Here is a 19,862-nt window from a genome sequence, read left to right as displayed (position 1 = left end):
GCAGATCCATCAAGGAAGAGACCTTGGCCTTTCTCGCCCAGCTTCAGGTGGCCTATTTTTCCCAGAGTTTAGCATCATTCCATACAAAGGAGGAAACACAATGCTGGTTGGAGAAGTGGCAGAAAAGGGGGCTGCCATTGAGAGAATGGAGATATGGGGTGATGCAGGCTGGTGAGAAAATGGGGACGGCGATTGCTGCACAATGGAAGGAAGGGGGAGAGAAAGAGAAAGAGAGAGAAATAGGGCGATCCAGTGAAAGAGAGAAAGAGGGACCTTGGCTTTTCTCAGAGAAAGAGGGAAAGGGCAAATCCAGTCAAACCTCTGTGTGTATGTTTGTGTGCATGTGTGTGTGAGAGAGACAGCACACTGCCACCAGCCCTGGTACACTGTAACTCTCCGAGGTTAGATCGGATCTCTTTCTCACAGACACACATACACACAAGAATGGAGATATGGGGTGATGCAGGCTGGTGAGAAAGTGGGGACCGGCGATCGCTGCACAATGGAAGCAGGAGAGAAAGAGAAACACAGAGGTTTGATCAGATTGTCCTCTACCTCCGCCTGTTGCTAATGCCATCCCGGCACATTTTGGAAGGAAGATAAAAATAAATCCTACAGCTTTGTTTTGATTCAGGTGCTGCTGCTGACTTGGAAGAAGCAGCTTTTACATTTGCACACCATGTCTCCTGAGAGGTCCTGTGGAGAGGAGGGCAAACCACTCATCCTTAGCTATGCAGCTTCTCCCCACCTTCTCCTGATTTAGCCCAGCCTAGCCCTCTATCACCCTCTGAGGGCAGAGGACGGGTTCAAAGGGGAAAAACCTGCAAAAAAAAGATTTTGCAACAAATCTGCAAAAAACAGGTCCTTCCTTCCACACTGGGTTCCTGCAAACAAACCAGGGGAGCAGCCGGCAAAGAGGTAGCCCTTGAGCGACCACTCTCCCTTTCCCTCCTTCTCATTCCTTTGGAGGTGAGGGATGAAAAGCCTTGTTTCCACCCAACATCCTACCACCTATCTTTCCTTGTGCAGTGTGTGGAGGAGCTGCAGCATGGTGCCATCCCCACTTTGCCTTCCCTTCCCTTGCGTGGTAGCACCACCAACAGGTGGAGGCAGAGGCACGGGGGTGGGTGGGGAGGCATGTGATCTGGCCTGCCAGAGGCACTGGAAGGCAGTCTGCCCCATTGCAGCCATGAGCAAGCAAAAATAGATGGAAAAGGTAGGTGGCCGCACAGTGCATCTGGTGGGCCGGATCGTGTGCCTCCCCCACTCCCTGCACTTCTGCCAATGTCTCTCCTATGAAGTGAGGCAAGTGGTGGGACAGGGGTTGTGCCAGGGCGCAGCCCCTGCATTCTCAGTCCACGCTGTAAAAAAATCTGATCCTCCAGTTCCACCGCACACTCCACAAGTAAAGACAGATGGTGGGACAGATCACGTGCAGCTTCTTCCAAAGTCTGGCCCCACGCGCTCACTAGCCACATGCTGCGGTGGCCATGCACACCATCCACCCCCACTGAAAAGGCTCTGAATTAGGGCTTACTTGGGGGTAGGGCTTATATTATGAGCAGCATGAAAAATCATGCTGGGTCTTATTTTGGGGGTAGATCATATTTTCGGGGAAACAGTATTACTACTGATACTACCCTTGCTTGCCTTTGCCATAGTAGTTCTATTTCTATATGTAAGTTTTTGCATTTTGTTATCTTCTCCAGCTCTTTCTCTTCTATTCTGCAATCTCCAGGCACTGCCACATCCACTATTCAGACTTTTTTGTTTTTCGAATGGACAATTGTTAAGTCTGGGATGTTATGTGGCAGTGCCTGTCTGTTTAAATTCTAAAGTCCCACAACAATTTAACTTAATTTTCTATTACTTTCTCTATTTTATGGTCCCACCAGTTCTTCCTTGCAGGCAAATGATATTTCTTGCAGATCTTCCAATACACCATTGTTGCTACTTTGTCATGATCCTGCTTGTAGAAGGTCTGTACAATCTTCTTACAGCAGCTTATCAAATGGTCCACTGTTTCCTCAGATTCTTTGCATAGGTGGCACTTACTGTCTGTTGCCATCTTCTCAATCCTGGCTTTGTATGCATTTGTCCTTAAGGCTTAGTCTTATGTAGCCAGAATTAGTCCCTCAATCTCTTTATTTAACTTTTCTGCTCTTAAGTCATTGCCAGGTTTTGTTGTTATTTACTTTCCTTCTATTTTGTTGTTATCTACTTTCCCTCTATTTTTTTTAAATGCAATGGCCATGTAGTGCTTTGTCTTCCAATGTTTTAATTCTCTTATTAATTTGATCTTTCTTATAGGCCAGTTTGGTCTCTCCAAGTAGTCAGTAAACCTTCCTGGCATACTAATGTCAGTGCATCTTCTTCATTGTTCTTCAGATATTCTTTCAAAGTCTTTTTTTCTTCTTCAACCATCTGATATACTCCACGCCCACCTATTTGCCTTGGTATGTAGAGTCTATCAATGTGACTGTGAGGATGACATGATTCATTCAATTCAATTCATAGTCTGGGATTGGTAAAAACTTAATAGTTCAAGTCCAAACCAAGAACCTAAGAGCTGTCAAGGTAATGTCTGTGTATATAGACAGTTCCCAGTAAGGTGTTTTTTTTGCAAAGTCAAAATATTAAGTTTAATTAGTTCAAAATTTCCATTAATCTAGGCAATCTTTGGGTATTGCTCAAAGTCAGGGGTGTCAAACTCACAGCCTGTGGACCAAATTCAGCCCATGATGTGGTTAGATCTGGCCCATGAGGCCACCTAGAAACAGTGAAGGACCAGCTTGTGATACCTCAGCTTTGGCCAGGTGCTGATCTACAAAATGGTGGCAGCCATTCAGATTGAAACATGATAAGCCTTTTATCTGCAGGACTGCCTTGAAGCCAGTGAGGGGCCAACCCCACCCCATCCCCTAGCCACATGAATTGGAGGTGGCAAGCGCATGGGGCTTGTCATCCCTGGCTGACTGCGTTCTGAGTGCTTCCCTTTCATCCAGGATGCTGGCCCCTGCACACTCACTGCCTCCTGTGCACATGCCCGGGGGCAGGGCCAAAGTGGCAGAGGCAGTTCCTTGCTGACTCCAGGGTAGCCACACAGATCTAAAACTGACTGCATTCCAGCTCAGATGGTCACTAGCAAGTGGAGTGTCACATCCACCACCAGAGCTTCCATGGTCTGCTCGTTGGCCCAGCCTTGAGCGCTTCCCTTTCCTCGAGACCGCCCTGGCTGCCAGCAGCACTACCAACCTCTACCCCTCCCCTTGTCCCTTCCTGAGTTAAGATGGGAATGAGAAGGGAGGAAGGGAGGTAGGGATATGGGAATGAGGAGGAGGGAGGCAGGGAGGGAGAGAGGGGGGGAAATGGGAAGGAAAGGAGGGAGATTGGAATGAGAGGGAGAGAGGGTGTGAGGGAAGTCCTGCCTTAGATCTTGGCCACTACCATCCCTGCTGCCCTTTCACCATCCCCTTGCCCCCTTCTCCTGGCGGTCCCCATCCTATCGCTAAGGATGCTTTGGTTACAAAGCCAGGTGTCCTCACATGGAGAGGGAATGGGCCTCCCTCCCCCACACACTTTGCCCTCCTGCACCCACCATGAGCAACCTGACCAAGGAGAGCAAGCACAGCAGCAGCAGCCTCAAGGAGAAGGTAAGCACAGCTGGGCACCTGTAAGGGAAGAGGGCTGGGCAGGATTGGGCTGCAGGTCCAGGAAGCAAGGAACTTGTGGGCCACCAAATTGTCCCCACATTGAGTTATCCAGTGCAACTTTTTGTGTCCAAACCCAGCTGTCCTGAGTCAGCCATGCCTAGTGGGCACTGTCGAGCTGACCATAGCTAGCCAGCCACACCCAGCTAGTCACGGCGACCCAGTTACTGGCCCTTTGAGGGCAACCATATTGCTGATGTGGCCCTTAATGAAATTGAGTTTGACATCCCTACTCTAGTGCTCCTATTACTATTGACACAATAGTGATTTTTTCCTTCACAATCACTCAATTTCAATTTGCAGATTGCAGTATTTTGTTATTTTCTCTAGTTCTTTCTCTTCAGTTCATGTAAAACCTAATATAAAATAATCTTATTCGTCAAGTAGTAACTAAATTAGTAGAGCAGTGAACTACTGTGTGAATAATATACTTAGACTGCAGCAAGGCAGTTACAAAATGGACTACAACCTAATTCTTGATAAGTTAGAAAAAAATGGGATAGGTAGCATTACCACCAGTAACTGGCTGACAAAGTATACTTAGTGAGTAATCCTTAATGGTACTACATCTACAAGGAAGGAAGAAAGCAATGTGGTACCACAAGGTTCTGTCCAAGGCCCAGAATTCTTCAATATCTTCATAAATGACTTAGATGAGGGAATAGATGGGGAACTTACCAAATTTGCAGATGATACTAAGCTGGCAGGAATAGCCAATACCCTAGATGATAGGCTCAAGATCCAGTTGGATCTTGACAGACTTGAACACTGGGCCCTATCTAACAAAATGAAATTCAATGTAGAGAAAAGTAAAGTCTTACACTTAGGCAAGAAAAACCAAAAGTACACATATAGACTGGGTAAAACCAAGCTTAATAGCAGAAACTGTGAGAGGGATCTTGGAGTCTTAGTGCACAACCAATTAAATGTGCAGCAGCAGCCAAAAAACCAATGCAATAAGTTGTGTTAACAGAAGGATACAATCACGATCAAGGGAGGTACTAATATCACTCTATAAAGCCTTACAGTACTGCATCCAGTTTTGGTCACCACACTATAAAAAAGAGTGCAGAGAAGAGCAACCAAGATGATTAGGGTACTGGAGGCTAAAACATACAATGAATAGTTGTGGGAACTGGGCATGGCTAGTCTAGTGAAGAGAAGGACCGGGGAAGATGTGATAGTAGTGTTCCAGTATTTGAGGGGCTGCCACAGAGAGGAGAGGGTCAAGCTATTTTCCAAGGCACCTGAAAGCCAGACAAGGAATAATGGATGGAAACTGAACAAGGAGAGATTCAACCTAGAAATAAGGATAAATTTTCTGACATTGAGAGCAATTAACCAATGGAAAAGCTTGCCTTCAGAAGTTGAAGGAGCTTCATCACTGGAAACTTTCAAGAAAAGACTGCCATCTGACAGATATGGTGTAGGGTCTCCTGCTTGGGCGGGGGTTGGACTAGATGACCTACAAGGTCTCTTCCAACTCTGTTAATCTGTAACTGGTATTGCTGTGATGACCCAGGGCAAGGCAACACAGTCAGCTGATAGCTCAAAGCACCCCTTTATTGCTCCAACTTTCCCCCAAACACTCCCATGTTTATGGTAAGTCCCAGAGCAAAGAGCTCACACATACACACACACTTCCAGCAGCCTCTGGCTATGAATAGTCCAGTAAAATGCTGTTAGCACAACAGCTCCAAGGCAAGAAGTCCAGCGGGGCTAGGAAACCAGTCAAGGAGTCCAACGAAGCAAAGGAACAAGTCAAGGAATCCAGGAAGCAAAGGAACAAGGCAATTATAAGGCAAGAAGTCCAGCAAACTTCAGACATCAGCAACAGCACACTGAAGTCCATGAATTCAGCATTTGTTTCTGACAAACACCCTTCCTCACAGTGTCTCCTTAAGTTTCAATCCCCACGTGTGCCCTGTGAAAAGAGGGGCAGAGCACTTTCCTCCTGAGTCATCAGGTCAACCTGTGCGGTTCCCACCTCCTCTCCACTCTCCGTGCTAGGGGATCAGGAGGGGGTGGTGCTTGCTCATCACCTGAGCTCTATCGCTCCTCATCTCCACTGCCTGCTCTCTCGTCCCCTCTCTCTCAGTTGTCCTACCTCCATTCTGCCCTGCTGGCAAGCTGTCCCAAGCCAGAGGGACCCAAAACTGCCTCGTCCTGCTCCTCCCCATGTTCCTCCAAAGCCAATGAGGCTGCCCCCTTGACCTCCTTGGAAGATTCCTCATTTGATTTCCATTTCACCAAGTTCTTCTCCACAAACCATCAACTTAGTTTGCTATAGCTTCATGGAACTCCAGGAATTTCTGGATGTTGCTGCAAATTCCAAAAATATATAAGCATTTCTTAATCCAGCTGTGTGGAACAGAATCAAATGCTTTCTTCATGGCCCAGGCCATGAACAAATTTGTTTGTCTTTTCTTGTAAAAATCAATAGTTGGTCTTCAGTTCCTTTTGAATTTTTGCACTACCCTTTCTGTTCTACAGGTAGGAAATCCTTGTTTTCTAAATATCCATAAATTTGGCTTGCTATAATGCCTGTAAGTAATTTGTATGTTGTTCACAAGCAAGTGATTGGCCTATAATTTTCAGGTTTATTTCCCTTTTCTATAACCTTCTGAATCAAAACATTTCTTCTAGTTGTTAGCCATTTTTCACCTTCTGGACCTTCCATTCCTGATTCATTTGGTTTGCTAATCTTGCACGCAAACTTGTTAGTGATTTCAACCAGAATCCATATTATCTCTTTTATTCATTAAACATGAAACTCAGTCAACTGAACATTTTAAAATGTATCATAAATATCATTGACTGGCTCTGATGGTTGATACAGGTTGCTGCCAGCATCCTAGGTATCAACCAAGTATCTTCTTAAAGTGTATGTTGTTCTGAGTAACGTAGTCTTTTGCAGCTCTGCTGCACTACAACAGGAAGCTGCAACTTCATAATCTATTTTGCAAAGTTCTTGGACATGGTACCAAGTGCCCTGATGACAATGGATATCACTATTACATGTTTCATCCATAATCACGTAGTTTTGTTGGCCAGGTTGCAATATTTCATGATTTTTTTCCAGTTTTCTTTCTTTGACTCTGGCATCTCCTGGTACAGTGATATCAATAAATTGTACATTTCGGTTTTTGACAACTGTGATATCTGGTGTGTTGTGCTCCAAATGATTATCCGTTTGTATTCGAAAGTATTATTATTATCACCATCATCATCATTCATTGTACAATCAGCCAGATGTTTGGACTCAATTTGGCACTTTGCCTACCTACTAGGTAGGTTTCCAAGGATATGGGGAAAGCAGACACAGATGTTTGACGGTATTACATACACTGCTCAAAAAAATAAGGGAACACTTAAACAACACAATGTAACTCCAAGTCAATCACACTTCTGTGAAATCAAATTGACCACTTAGGTAACAACAATGATTGACCATCAAAATTTCACATGCTGTTGTACAAACAGAATAGACAACAGATGGAAAGCATAGGCAGTTAGCAAGACATCTCCAATAAAGGAGTGCTTCTGCAGGTGGTGACCACAGACCACTTCTCAGTTCCTATGCTTTCTGGCTGATGGTTTGGTCACTTTTGAATGCTGGTGGTGCTTTCACTCGAGTGGTAGCATGAGACGGACAACCCACACAGTGGCTCAGGTAGTGCAGCTCATCCAGGATGGCACATCAATGCGAGCTGTGGCAAGAAGGTTTGCTCTGTCTGTCAGCATAGTGTCCAGAGCATGGAGGCGCTACCAGGAGACAGGCCAGTACATCAGGAGACGTGGTGGAGGCCGTAGGAGGGCAACAACCCAATACCAGGACCACTATCTCCGCCTTTGTGCAAGGAGGGACAGGAGGAGCACTGCCAGAACCCTGCAAAATGACCTCCAGCGGGCCACAAATGTGCATGTGGATGCTCAAATGGTCAGCAACAGACTCCATGAGGGTGGTATGAGGGCCCGACGTCCACAGGTAGGGGTTGTGCTTACAGCCCAACACCATGCAGGATATTTGGCATTTGCCAGAGAACACCAAGATTGGCAAATTCGCCACTGGTGCCCTGTGCTCTTCACAGATGAAAGCAGGTTCACACTGAGCACGTGACAGGCATGATAGGGTCTGGAGACGCCATGGAGAACATTCTGCTGCCTGCAACATCCTCCAGCATGACCAGTTTGGCAGTGGGTCAGTAATGGTGTGGGGTGGCATTTCTTTAGGGGGCCGCACAGCCCTCTATGTGCTCACCAGAGGTAGCCTGACTGCCATTAGGTACCAAGATGAGATCCTCAGAACCCTTGTGAGACCATATGCTGGTGTGGTTGGCCCTGGGTTCCTCCTAATGTAAGACAATGCTAGACCTCATGTGGCTGGAGTGTGTCAGCAGTTCCTGTAAGACAAAGGCATTGATGCTATGGACTGGCCCGCCCGATCCCCAGACCTGAATCCAATTGAGCACATCTGGGACATCATGTCTCACTCCATCCACCAACACCACGTTGCACCACAGACTGTCCAGGAGTTGGGGGATGCTTTAGTCCAGGTGTGGGAGGCGATCCCTCAGGAGACCATCTGCCACCTCATCAGGAACATGCCCAGGCATTGTAGGGAGATCATATAGGCACGTGGAGGCCACACACACTACTGAGCCTCATTTTGACTTGTTTTAAGGACATGACATCAAAGTTGGATCAGCCTGTAGTGTTTTTTTCCACTTTAATTTTGAGTGTTAACTCCAAATCCAGACCTCCATGGGTTGCTAAATTTGATTTCCATTGATAATATTTGTCTGATTTTGTTGTCAGCACATTCAACTATGTAATGAACAAAGTATTTAATAAGAATATTTCATTCATTCAGATCTAGGATGTCTTATTTTTGTGTTCTTTATTTTTTTGAGCAGTGTATATTGTTGCAAGATGTAAGCTATTCTGAGTAAAAAGTGCCATTTGCTATTGACTAGTGGTGAATTTGTCAAGGCTGATGGTGTTCAAATGGTGCTGCAGTGGTATAGAGCAGGGGTGGCCAACTTTTTGGATCTCAGGGACCACCAAACTCATAATTTTAAATCCAGTGAATCACTAATAAAGCTGGTTGGGGAATTCTGGGAGTTGAAGTCTGCCAGGCTTAAAGTTGCCAAGGTTGGAGACCCCTAGTCTGGATGACAGTCAATATAGTCAGACTTCTGAACTGCCTTTAAACACCAATTTTACAGCTCAGAACTGAAGCTTTTTCAGTTTTAGGAAGGAAGAGGACATGTTCTCGGGATACATACAGCTACCAGGCTTGCCACCGAAGCTGTGCCTGAGTTCCCAGAGAACTGTAAAGCGAAACCCTTAAAAACCTGCCCGGGTCATTGATTTCCCCCCCCCCCACTTGGCCAATGGTTCCTCCACCGAAGTTGTAATCCTGTTGCAGAGGCGGCCGGTCTGCTCCATGGCTGCGAGAGTCCTTCCACAGGGCAGGGAGCAGAGAAAGAGGGAAGGAAAAGTCATGAAGCAGTTTCTCCAGCTGAACCATCCATGCCTTCTTTGTCGATGCAGGGGTGGGCATTTGGAGAGGATCCCTAACTTGGACCAAGAGGCAGAGCATGTGTGCATGTGTGACCAGATCAATTCAGGTGCAGCAGTGGAGCGAGCACTGGGCTGTTCAATGGCGGCGGTGGCAGCGGCACTCTGGAAGAGAGAGCAAAAAAGCAGCAGCAGCAGCAGGTGGGACTTTGCCCGCCTATCCAGCAGCTGCAACACGCTGCCCAGGAGCTTTGCATGGTTGTTTTTCTTTATTCCCTCGCCTTGCCCCTCATGGACAACTGCTGATAAGAGCTGGACTTACCAGCTCTCTCTGCCGCTCCGAGCTTGCCTTCTTCCTTGGGGAGTCATCACACACCCCACCCGCTTTGGTGTTCTTTCTTCTCCCTTTTTTAAAGGACTCCATCCCTCCTCTTTTCTTTTCTGCCATTTCCTTACTGGCTTCTGGCCTGCAGGAAAATTCCCCACCCCATTTTCTTGCCGATCAATCATTATTTGGGATTGCAGGATACCATCTCCAGTTCCATTCTCAGGGGGAGAGAGAGAGAGACTTTTAGCTTTATGCAAAGAAAGCAGCAGAAGCAGCAGAAGTCTTTCTTTCTCTCCCCCAAACTCCGCCAGAAATGAGTATTTGCCAGCGCAACCTCTTGAAGCAGGATGCCTTGCAGGGTCTCAAAGACTAATTTCTGGCGGAGTTTGGGGGAGAGAAAGACTTTTGCTGCTTTCCTTGCATGCAGCCAAAAGCAGAAGAAGAAAGAAGTGGAAAGAAGCAGCCCGATGGCCAGGCCAGATCACTAACTCATGTTGTTTGCATTGCAAGCTACACAAGCCCTGTGTTTCCACTGGCCATGTGGGCGGCACAGCCTTCTGTTCCTGCACAGATTAATTGCTTTGGGGGGGTGCTTTGGGGGGGGTGCCATTTCTCTGTGGACCATCAGAATTTTCTCACAGACCACCAGTGGGTCACAGACCACCAGTTGGGGACCACTGGTTTAAAGATTACACCCAAGGCGCTGCTGACTATTGAACAACCTTTGTTTGCTTCTGCCACAGTTATTATATTTCTAGTTGTAGGTCTTGTATTTTGTTATCTTCTCCAGTTCTTTTCTTCTCTTTACCTTCTTCATTTTCTATTACTTTCTCTGTTTTATAATCCCACCAGTTCTTCCTTGTAGGTAAATGATATTTCTTGCATATGTTGTGTGCCATTGTTGTTATTTTGTCGTGCTGTTGGCTTCCTGTCAATCTGTGTGATCTTCTTACAGCAGCTAACCAGAAGCTTGTTTCTTCAGCTTCTTTGCATCAGTGGCACTTACTATCTTTTGCTGTCTTCTCAATTCTGAGTTTGTATGCATTTGTTCTCAAGGCTTGATCTTGTGTAGTCAGAATTATCTCCTCAATCTCTGTCTTTTCCTGCTCTTAATCCTTGCCAGTTCTTGTTATTATCTTTTTTCCCTGCTATTTTTAATGTACTGGCTGTGTAATGCTTTATCTTCACAGGCCTACAAGAAAGACCATTTTTTTTTCATTTGGTCTTTCTTGTAGGCCAGGCTGGTATCTCCACTAGTCAGTAAGTCTTCTTGGTATACAGGTAGTTCTCAACTTGCAATCACAATTGAGCCCAAAACTTCTGTTGCTAACCAAAACAGTTGTTAAATAAGCTTTGCGACTCTTCTTGCCACAATGACAAACAGTAGTGGTGGTAATAAATCTTCTTGAAATATTTCTCTCCTGTTATTTACCTCTCCTAGTCTCTCAGCATTGACCTGCAACCATGTCTTTCATTGTTCTATCAGTCTTTGCACAATGCTTCTGAAGTTTCTACTGACTCCTGTTATTTCTAGGCACTTGATTATCCAATCATGTGATAGAAAGTCAAGTACCTTTCTGTAGTTAATCCATGCAACATTCAAGTTGGTCTTTCTTCTCTTGCAGTTTTCTAAAGTCATCTTGTCTATTAGGAGTTGATCTTTTCTTCCTCTGCCGTTTGAGTGGTTTCCTTTCTCTTCAGGTGGAAAGAGCTTGTTTTCAACTAGATGCTACTGGGCCGCATCAGCTACTACATCAGTTAGTAATTTGAAAATTGTTGGTGGCCTACAGTTGCCTGGTACTGCCCCTATAATTGGCCTGTAGTTGCCTGGTACTGCCCTTTTTGCTAGATCTTTCATTATCAGGTAGGTTTTGCCACATTAGCATTCTTCAAATTTACCACCTTGGGGTATGTTGTTAAACTACTTGGCAATGAGCGGGTGTAGACCAGTCAGATATTTCAACCAAAAACCATGAAGTTCATCTTTACCTGGTGCTTGATCTTCCTTACTTTTTTCTCCACCATTTCCGCTAAAGTTCTCATTTCAACTTTTTTTATTCTTAATCACATACTTTAAGCAAACTGTGTCTTTGTTGTATTTCCTTGGGTTATTTCATTTCTGTGTCCAGAACTGCACTGCTTCTTTGCTAGGTACTGAATTATTCACAGCAGTCTCTCCATTATTAAATTGGTAGAAATGTTTCTGATTGGATTGAAACTGAAGATTCTACTTATATGGTTTGCAATTTGTGCTTCTTGGCTATAGCTATTATTTGCTGTCTTGTCATTTCCAAAGCTTCCTTGTTTCTAAGTAGTATTTCTTGATTAGGTATTTTTTGGTATTCTTGTTCTTCAGCTTTTCATTCATCTGTTCTAGGTTGCTTGATCTCAGCTTGCTGATCTTGTTTTCCAGTCTGATGTTCCATTTTGGTGATGCACTGTTTGGCTTTTTTCTTCTTTGTTGATTTTGCATCCCAGGTATTCAGTTGTAGTTACAGTTGTGCTGTACATTAGTTGGTTTGTTTCTTGCAGTAAGATAGTGCTTATATTTGATATTGCAATACTAGCATATTGTAATGCTTGTGCTAGCTGCTTCTTTGGAATAAGCTTCAATGCAGGCAACCATATTGTGAAGTTTTTGCGCTGTTGAAGATGCTCAGTTATTCTTTATTTCAATTCTTCTACTTCTTTAGTTAGAGGATTTTGTTCTTTCCGGGGCAGAGAGGCTACTTGGTTTCCAAATGAAAACAATTCTATATCTCTGCTGGATTCTTCTACTGCCAACTTCACTTGCTTTGGCTCTACAGTCTGAGTTACTTCTGGCAAGGCTTTGATTTGTTTGCTCTGGGTAGACCTTCCAATTCTGCTTCTGTGACTACTTTATTTCATATTATAAATTGACTTTGATCTACTAACCTCTGTTTTGTTATTTCTGATTCTGTATGTTGTTCTTTCTAGAACTGATGCATTAGTTTCAAATATGCTTTTCCTATTGGACTTGATCTGTAATAACAGATCATTATTTATTTTCAATCACTATTTTTGTCTGGTAAACACCTTTTCTTCCAGTAGTTCTGCAGCTACTGACTCAGCCAAAAGTCCTGAGTCCAGTAGCTCATTTTTCACCAGATGTCCAGGAACTCCACATCTAGCATGGTCCCTGTTAAGCCAGGTGACAATCGTATGGGTTCCTTAAATTTACATTTCACCATATTTTTTTATGGGAGAGACAGTGTTTGTTTGACTTCTCTGATGATACCTGTCCAGTGGAGTTGAACCTATGGAATACCTCTCACCTTCCTCAGAGCACATAAGCCCCACAATCTCATCAGGGTAGTTTCTAACTGGGGATTATTATTAATAACAATTTGGTTCATTGCAGAAAGCCAGATGTTCAGACTGGATTTTGCATTTTTGTCTACCTACTGAGTCCTTTCCAAGGACCTGGGATAGGCAGATATGGATATCTGATGGTGTTACAAATATCATTGCAAGATGTAAGCTGTTTTAAGCTACCTTTCCAATTAACTGATGGTGACTTTGTCAATCCTGCATGATTACCCAGAAATTTTCATGGTTGAGCTTCTAAAACAGGTGAAAGGAGTCAAAAAGTATGTTTTGTACAGTTTGAAGTTTCTTGTTTTGCAAATGATCTTGAAAATGATTGACCTTATTTTCCATGTACTTCATATTTATTTATTTAAGCATTTGCTTGTCAGAAGTGATGAAATAGATCCTGAAAGAGGTTTCAGAGCTTTTAGCTGATGGAAAATCTCTTGGAATAAAACCACTGTAGATCTCCTCTCCTCAGAAGAAGATAAAACTGGTATTTTCTTGTAGACATATTTAAATCAAATTAGAGAAGTATAATAAATATATTGGAGTGTCAAGTTTAATAAAGTATTGATCCTGTAACATAGAATTTAATGTAGATTAAGGAGCACAGCAGAAGAGAAAGATATATCCTTTCATGCCAACTTGCCTACCTTTTCTCCTTCAGAAATTCACCATTTTGTTTCCTGTTCATTTGTTTCATTCTTGTGATTCTGAAATTTTGAAGGTGTCAAAGATATTTTTAAATTTCAAAGATGTAGAAACTCTTATTTTTGTGTTGTTTTTCTGGTCATTTTTACTTACAGGTTTGCTTCTTTGTTTTGTTTTCTGCTGAAGTTTGTCCATTGTTGGATCTGTAAAACTTTTATTCTGAAAAAGCAAAATAGTTCTAATCTCTCACTTTTTTTCTTCTTGGGATACTGCTAAGAACCTGAACTTATTGCAAGAATATGCAAAATTGTTTTCAGACAAAAATGCAACCGCATCATAAGCATTCAAATCACTAATGCAAAGTTGTATCTTACTCTTCATTGCCCCTTTAGGTGACATTAATTGAAAGGCTCTTTTTTTTTGTTCTCAAATTAACAAAGGGCTCATTGTTGATGGAGGGAGAACACTAAATTTGCCCAGAAATGTCTGTTAGGTCTGGTTAGGTTCAGTCTGTTCTGTTAATTCTGTTAGGTTAGTTCACTTGCTCAGTAAACTCCTTTCTTGGAAACTGGCAGCCTTAAATTCCTGCTACAGTAACCTCTTGCTTTTTTCAACAGGAAGCAATAAGTAATCATTGAATCATGCATAATGGGCAATCAGCAATTCTCTGATCACCTTTGCAATCAACAGCTATGCATAAAAAGATATTTTCAGTCCTCACTGCCTCACAATTATCCAGAATATATAGCTTTTTAGTTCTCTTTTATTACTTGTCTCTTTCACTTAAGTTATTTAATAATAAAAGAGAGGCAGAAACTTATTTGAATGGTTTTTAGACCAATCAAGATTTACATGCTTCAGTGGAAACAGACTTTTGGTTGAGATGAAAGAACTCAATGTTCAGATTTATTATTCTATGTTTATTTTTTAAGCCATAACAGTCAGGTCAGGGAAAGACTCTGAAAATGTCTGTGTAAAAAAATCCTCATTCAGAAAAAAAACAGGCATTTAAAGGGAAAAGAAACCTTCTATTCCCTACATTATTAGTCTCTTTTAATTCTACCTTGAACCTGATTTTGTGCTGTCTAAGATCTATATTAACCGTTCCCTGTGCTCATATTGATTGTGGTAGTGGTTAATGTGAATAATAACCCCAACATTGATTTGGTTCTTAGTCCTTTGTCATGAAGCTGCCAAATTCCTACTTCCTACCCATATTTTCAAGATTAGGGGCTTTCCTTTATTGCTGACTTCTATGTATAAATGAATGAAAATGGCCTAAGAAATTCCTTCTATATTTTAATATCTTTCTTTGCTTTGACCATGGAGATGGCCTAATACCCTGTTCGGACTGCATTTACTACAGTCCCTGATTAATTCCCTTTTTTATGCTTCATGGATTTAAAAAAAATGAAAAGAAAAAAAGTGATGTAATTTATTCTATCATTTAACTTAGCAGGAGAAAAGTAGCAGAACTCTTGTTAACTTCGCCTGGTTTCTTTAAACAAAAGAGGGAGCTATCATTTCACTGCTCCATTAGTGAACTCATTAATAATGTCTATGGAGGGGTATTCCTGGTATAATGCATAGTAGGCAATTAGAGTGGAAACTCTTGCTACAATAGAGTAGCAAGCAAAGTGGATAGGACAGCTTCAGCAAGTATAAGCCATAAAACACTACTTTTAATACATAGAAAAACCTATCAGAGGTTGCCTTCTTAGTGAGATGGGAGGATGACATGCCCTTGAAAAATATTTATTGGCTTACACTAATGCTGGAGCAAATAGTGGGCTAGTGAGGGTTAAGAAAAAAACCACCCCCACCACCCCCCCCAATATAGAAGAAAATGGCACATCTCTTCCATATTTTCACAATAAATTACATGGACACGGCCATGCAGTTATGGAACCTGATCTTAGTTTGAGGAAATATTACATTTATAATCTTATCATGAAGTACTCATCAGAGATAGTCAGAAAGTTAAGTTCCCCTTTTCTATTATAAAAAAATAAAATAAAATGCCAAGACTCAATAAGTCCACAAACCTTGAGAGTTCAGCACATGGACTGATCTGTCCTCGCTTCCTCTTCCTGATTCACCTGTAAGCTAACTACCTCAAAGTAAGCTGGGGATAAAGAACTCTACACCTTTATGTAAGATCTTGTATTTCCATAATTAGTTAGATGCACGGATGTACATCTACAAGTAAATAATAAAACTGCTTTGAATCCTGCCTTGCTTTTCTCTTGATTTTGAATAAGCAAACATCTTTTGAATAAGCAAATACAAAGGATCTTTTATTCAGAATTGGTACTTTCCCCTTTTCAATTAGTAGAATAGCAGAAATGTTCAGCCCAGTAATGGAGAGTAGATGAAAAAATGACATTGCAAGGGCAATTGTTAGATGGCAACAAATAAATTCATTAACTCTAATTTCTGGCACCATCTAATGGTTGTTTAGATTCTTTTCAGCAGCCAGACATGTTGGTTTCTCCTGCTTCCTTGCTCCAGTTCACTGCTTTTTCAGCCTCTAATCACATGAATTCAGGAAAAAATGATTTTGCTAACATTTTCATTTTTCAAATAGAAAACAAGCTTTCTTCCATTATAAGGAAATTTCCTCCACAATACTCCATCCCTATTGGCCACTGTGAATTATTTCCTTCTTGGAAAGAAAGGAGAAAAGACAAGAGCTCATAGCAAGTTATTTAGTGCTTAGATTCTGTGTGGATCAAGCTTGATATTCTTCTAGAAAATTCAGTGAGAGAAAAAAATGAAATAACTAGTTCATTGCAAGGAAATTTTGATATGAATTCATCACATATAATGTATTTCCACAACATTATTGACAAGAAATATAGAAATTGCTGTGAAAGAAACAAACTGATTCAGAAGAATGGCACACAAGAGGAAGGAAGGAAGGAAGGAAGGAAGGAAGGAAAGACTATATACAGCAAGTGCCAATTCAAATGGATATAACAAATTTAAATGCTCACTTGTCGGTGAGGATACAAACCAACCACTAGTATAAGTTCCAAATGTATATTTTAAGACTATATTATGTATTTTAATATTAAACATGAAAATTGATGCTATTATGTTATATATTTTGCTAGACACCATCATACTGATAAATATTAAATTTTAAAAATAAAATTATTCACATAAATAAGTTTATATCAAGTAATTTTAATGTCAAGGAATAGAACAACTTTTTAAAAATCTTTTTTGTTTCCTATAAAACAAACTCTCAATTCTTTATGTAATTCATTGCTAACATATCAAATATCCTTTCAAAAATTAATCATGCCTGCCATATCATAGCATAACCATTACAGTTTATAATTACTAGTACAGTATGGGAAAGATAAGAGTTCAGAGGCCTCAAATTAGCTTTCCAATCTTCTGAAGGGCTCAGAAAAACATTTAGCAAGGTGGTAACATCATCCTAAGAAAAGGCAACATGCTTTGCAGAACTTTTAAGGATGAGAATGGGAATGGGAAACTTTTGGAAGGCAGTTTCCATTGTCCAATACAAAATGGCCCTAAATCACAATGTTTGCCTTTCAATTCCATTAATTGGAGGAGGGGGTAATACACTGTCAAATTTGATAATCAGGGATGAAATTTCAAAGCAATATACCAGGATTCAGAACACAGCATTCTTAGCAATTTATTTTACTAAATAATCTAATAGTTTTATATTAGCATAGCTACTTGTTTTATTAATCCTACAAATGTTAGCTCAGAAATAATTCCTATTAACTTGAATTTATTGCCTAGGAAGTATTTATAGGATTTCAATACAATATGTAACTTCACTATTTTTAAGAGAAATATATGAAATATGCCTCCCAATAAAACATTCAAAATGTCTCATGCATCCTTGATTCCAGCAACTACAAAATCTTTCATAAACTCTCAATGGTTTCAATGGGCCTTAAATAGTGCTACTTCCGCTAATTACACAATATAAAACCACTAAGAAGTGAATTTAGGTATCACAAGTTAATGTTTTTTTCCAAATTGACATACAGGATCGTAGTTTATATGCACATTCATGTTTTTCTGCATAATTTACTCCAAAATAGGGATTAATCTCATCTTAAAGAACATTTCTGATTAGCATGGCAGCCTTCCATTTAAATTCCCAAATCTACTGCATTTGTTAATTTGAAAGTTGAACAACACAATGGCCATACTCCATCTTGTCATTCTTCTAAACAAGCCATTTTAGTGTTTCAATTCCCAACCAATTCTCCAATCATATATTAATAGTTCCCTAGGTGTTTGAAAGGGAGAAAAAGGCAATGTATATCTTTATAATGTAAATGAACAGAGATAAACACATGTATTTGTAATTGGGAATTTTCAAGAATTCAGAAAAATCCTAAAACACAAATGAAAATTGGAAATTTGCACAATCCAAATTCTTATAGTAAAAAAATATATAATTTTGGACCAAATTCTATTTCTTAAAATAGTAATTTACTAGCTGACAATGTATAAGAAATGAAACAACACTAACCTTGGAAAAATGGAGTGTCCCTGGTTATGAAGCTGGATAACATTCTAATGTAATTAATATTAACAGAGATTTCAAATGTAATTAAATGCCTACTAAGCTCACTCATTCTAATATATATCAACATAATTCATCTTCTAATATAGGTCAGGTTAAAAGAAATTCAAGCTGCAAAAAGTAGCATAAATACTATCCTATGATCAAAGCAATATGCCTCTTTATTATAATGCACATCTTAAGCATCTTCCACTGTTATATCTATTGATATGTGTAGTATGTGTTTTTCTGTCAGACAGATTTATACACTACACATGCAATTGTTTCAAGTGTATTTTTGCATCTTGCAAGCCATGTCCCTCCACCCTATAACCCAGTCTCTTTACAATTTCATCTCAAATACATACTGATAGGTCTAAAAATAGTCAATAATGCATATACATTTCATTTACATCTGATCATATACAATTAACCTAAACTCTATCCAGGTTTTTATTCATCTTTTATTGCATCCACATGATCAATATTTCTAAAAACCAGTTTCTTTCCAGCCTCATTTACCCAGACCTATTTTATTTCATTAATGCTTTTTTAAAGGGAAACAATATATTTTTCACCTTTTCTTTTGGCTTACTTCCATTTTCTCTATCTCCAAAGAGACATTTAACAGAACATTTCTCAGCATGCTCTATTTCAGAACAATATTTTAAGACTGCTCTAGCCAACAGCCATAACACAACACACCTTCTATCTTAGATACATGACCTGGCCACCTCAGATGAGATGGTGATTGTGCTGTTCATAGAAAAACACAGCCGTAAGCACAAAAAGTAGCCACAGTACCTGGCCAAATTTCGTTTGTGTCCTTTATCTCCCCCCCCACCCCCAATGCTCCTACTAGCACAATGAAAACAAACGCATTTGGAGAAAAAGAAAAGGATTTGCAGCAGTTACGTGATGTCCCCAAGCCAACGCCTAGCCAGATCGGGGGAGGGGTGGAAGTATCGCGCAAGTCCTGCGGGGAGGTGGTTTGCTGCCAGCTCATTCTGCATGTTTCAAGGGATAAAACTGAGCATTTCCCGCCCCAGCATCGAATAAGCCAACAGTTAAGAGGTAATATCAATCAATAATATTCAACGGTGCTTACACTGAATTATAACGAGTGCCATTCCCAAGGAGGAAAAATGTATACATAAGCTACATATGTGTAACGATCCAACTAGTGTGTGAAAAATAAATGTTGACCATTGCCTCCTCCCTGACTCCTCTGTTTTCCTTTATGCTAAAGGGGGGGGTGTTGTCTACCGGGGACCATGTATTAACCATTCTCAGCCATTAAATCCATTAATCCATACAGTGCAGATAAAACCACCGATTTTTTAAACACAAAATTATGGTGTACCAGAAAGGATGGAAGGGGGGGGGGGAGAATGGTCCAGAGTTGCTCTTGAAACTGATGAGTGGCAGAAGCGGGAGGGAGGTTAGGATTAGAATTCCAGCCTGAACCTACCTACCTACATACTTACCTATCTATCAATCCATCCCCCCCCCCTCCTCCCTCCCTCCATGAGTAACTGCTGCAGCTGGTATCGCAAACCGGATGCTTTTCTGCAAAATTTGCTTGATTATCATCTCGCATCCCTAGCATCAACCAGACACCCAATGAACGACACCTCCTGCATTCCAACACACAACGGTGGTAAAGATGCGTTCTTAGTTCCCGGTCGTAATCCTCCCAGCCTCCCATGCATTCGACCGGCTCCAGTTTGCACACAGCTACAGCTCCTCCTTACTT

At 41.3% G+C, this 19,862-nt stretch overlaps 1 protein-coding gene across 6 annotated transcripts in view; it reads right to left on the bottom strand.

Annotated features, from left to right (window-relative positions):
- PCDH1 (protocadherin 1) overlaps positions 1-19,862 on the bottom strand; it is a 276,302-nt gene that overhangs the window by 254,552 nt on the left and 1,888 nt on the right. The window lies entirely within an intron of this gene.

The sequence above is a fragment of the Pseudonaja textilis genome, chromosome 3 (assembly GCF_049901715.1).
Source record: "Pseudonaja textilis isolate UNSWEBS1 chromosome 3, rPseTex1.2, whole genome shotgun sequence".
In the NCBI taxonomy this organism is placed as follows: Eukaryota; Metazoa; Chordata; class Lepidosauria; order Squamata; family Elapidae; genus Pseudonaja; species Pseudonaja textilis.
The sequence above is the reverse complement of the archived record's forward strand: the minus strand, read 5'-3'. Positions and strand labels throughout refer to the sequence as shown.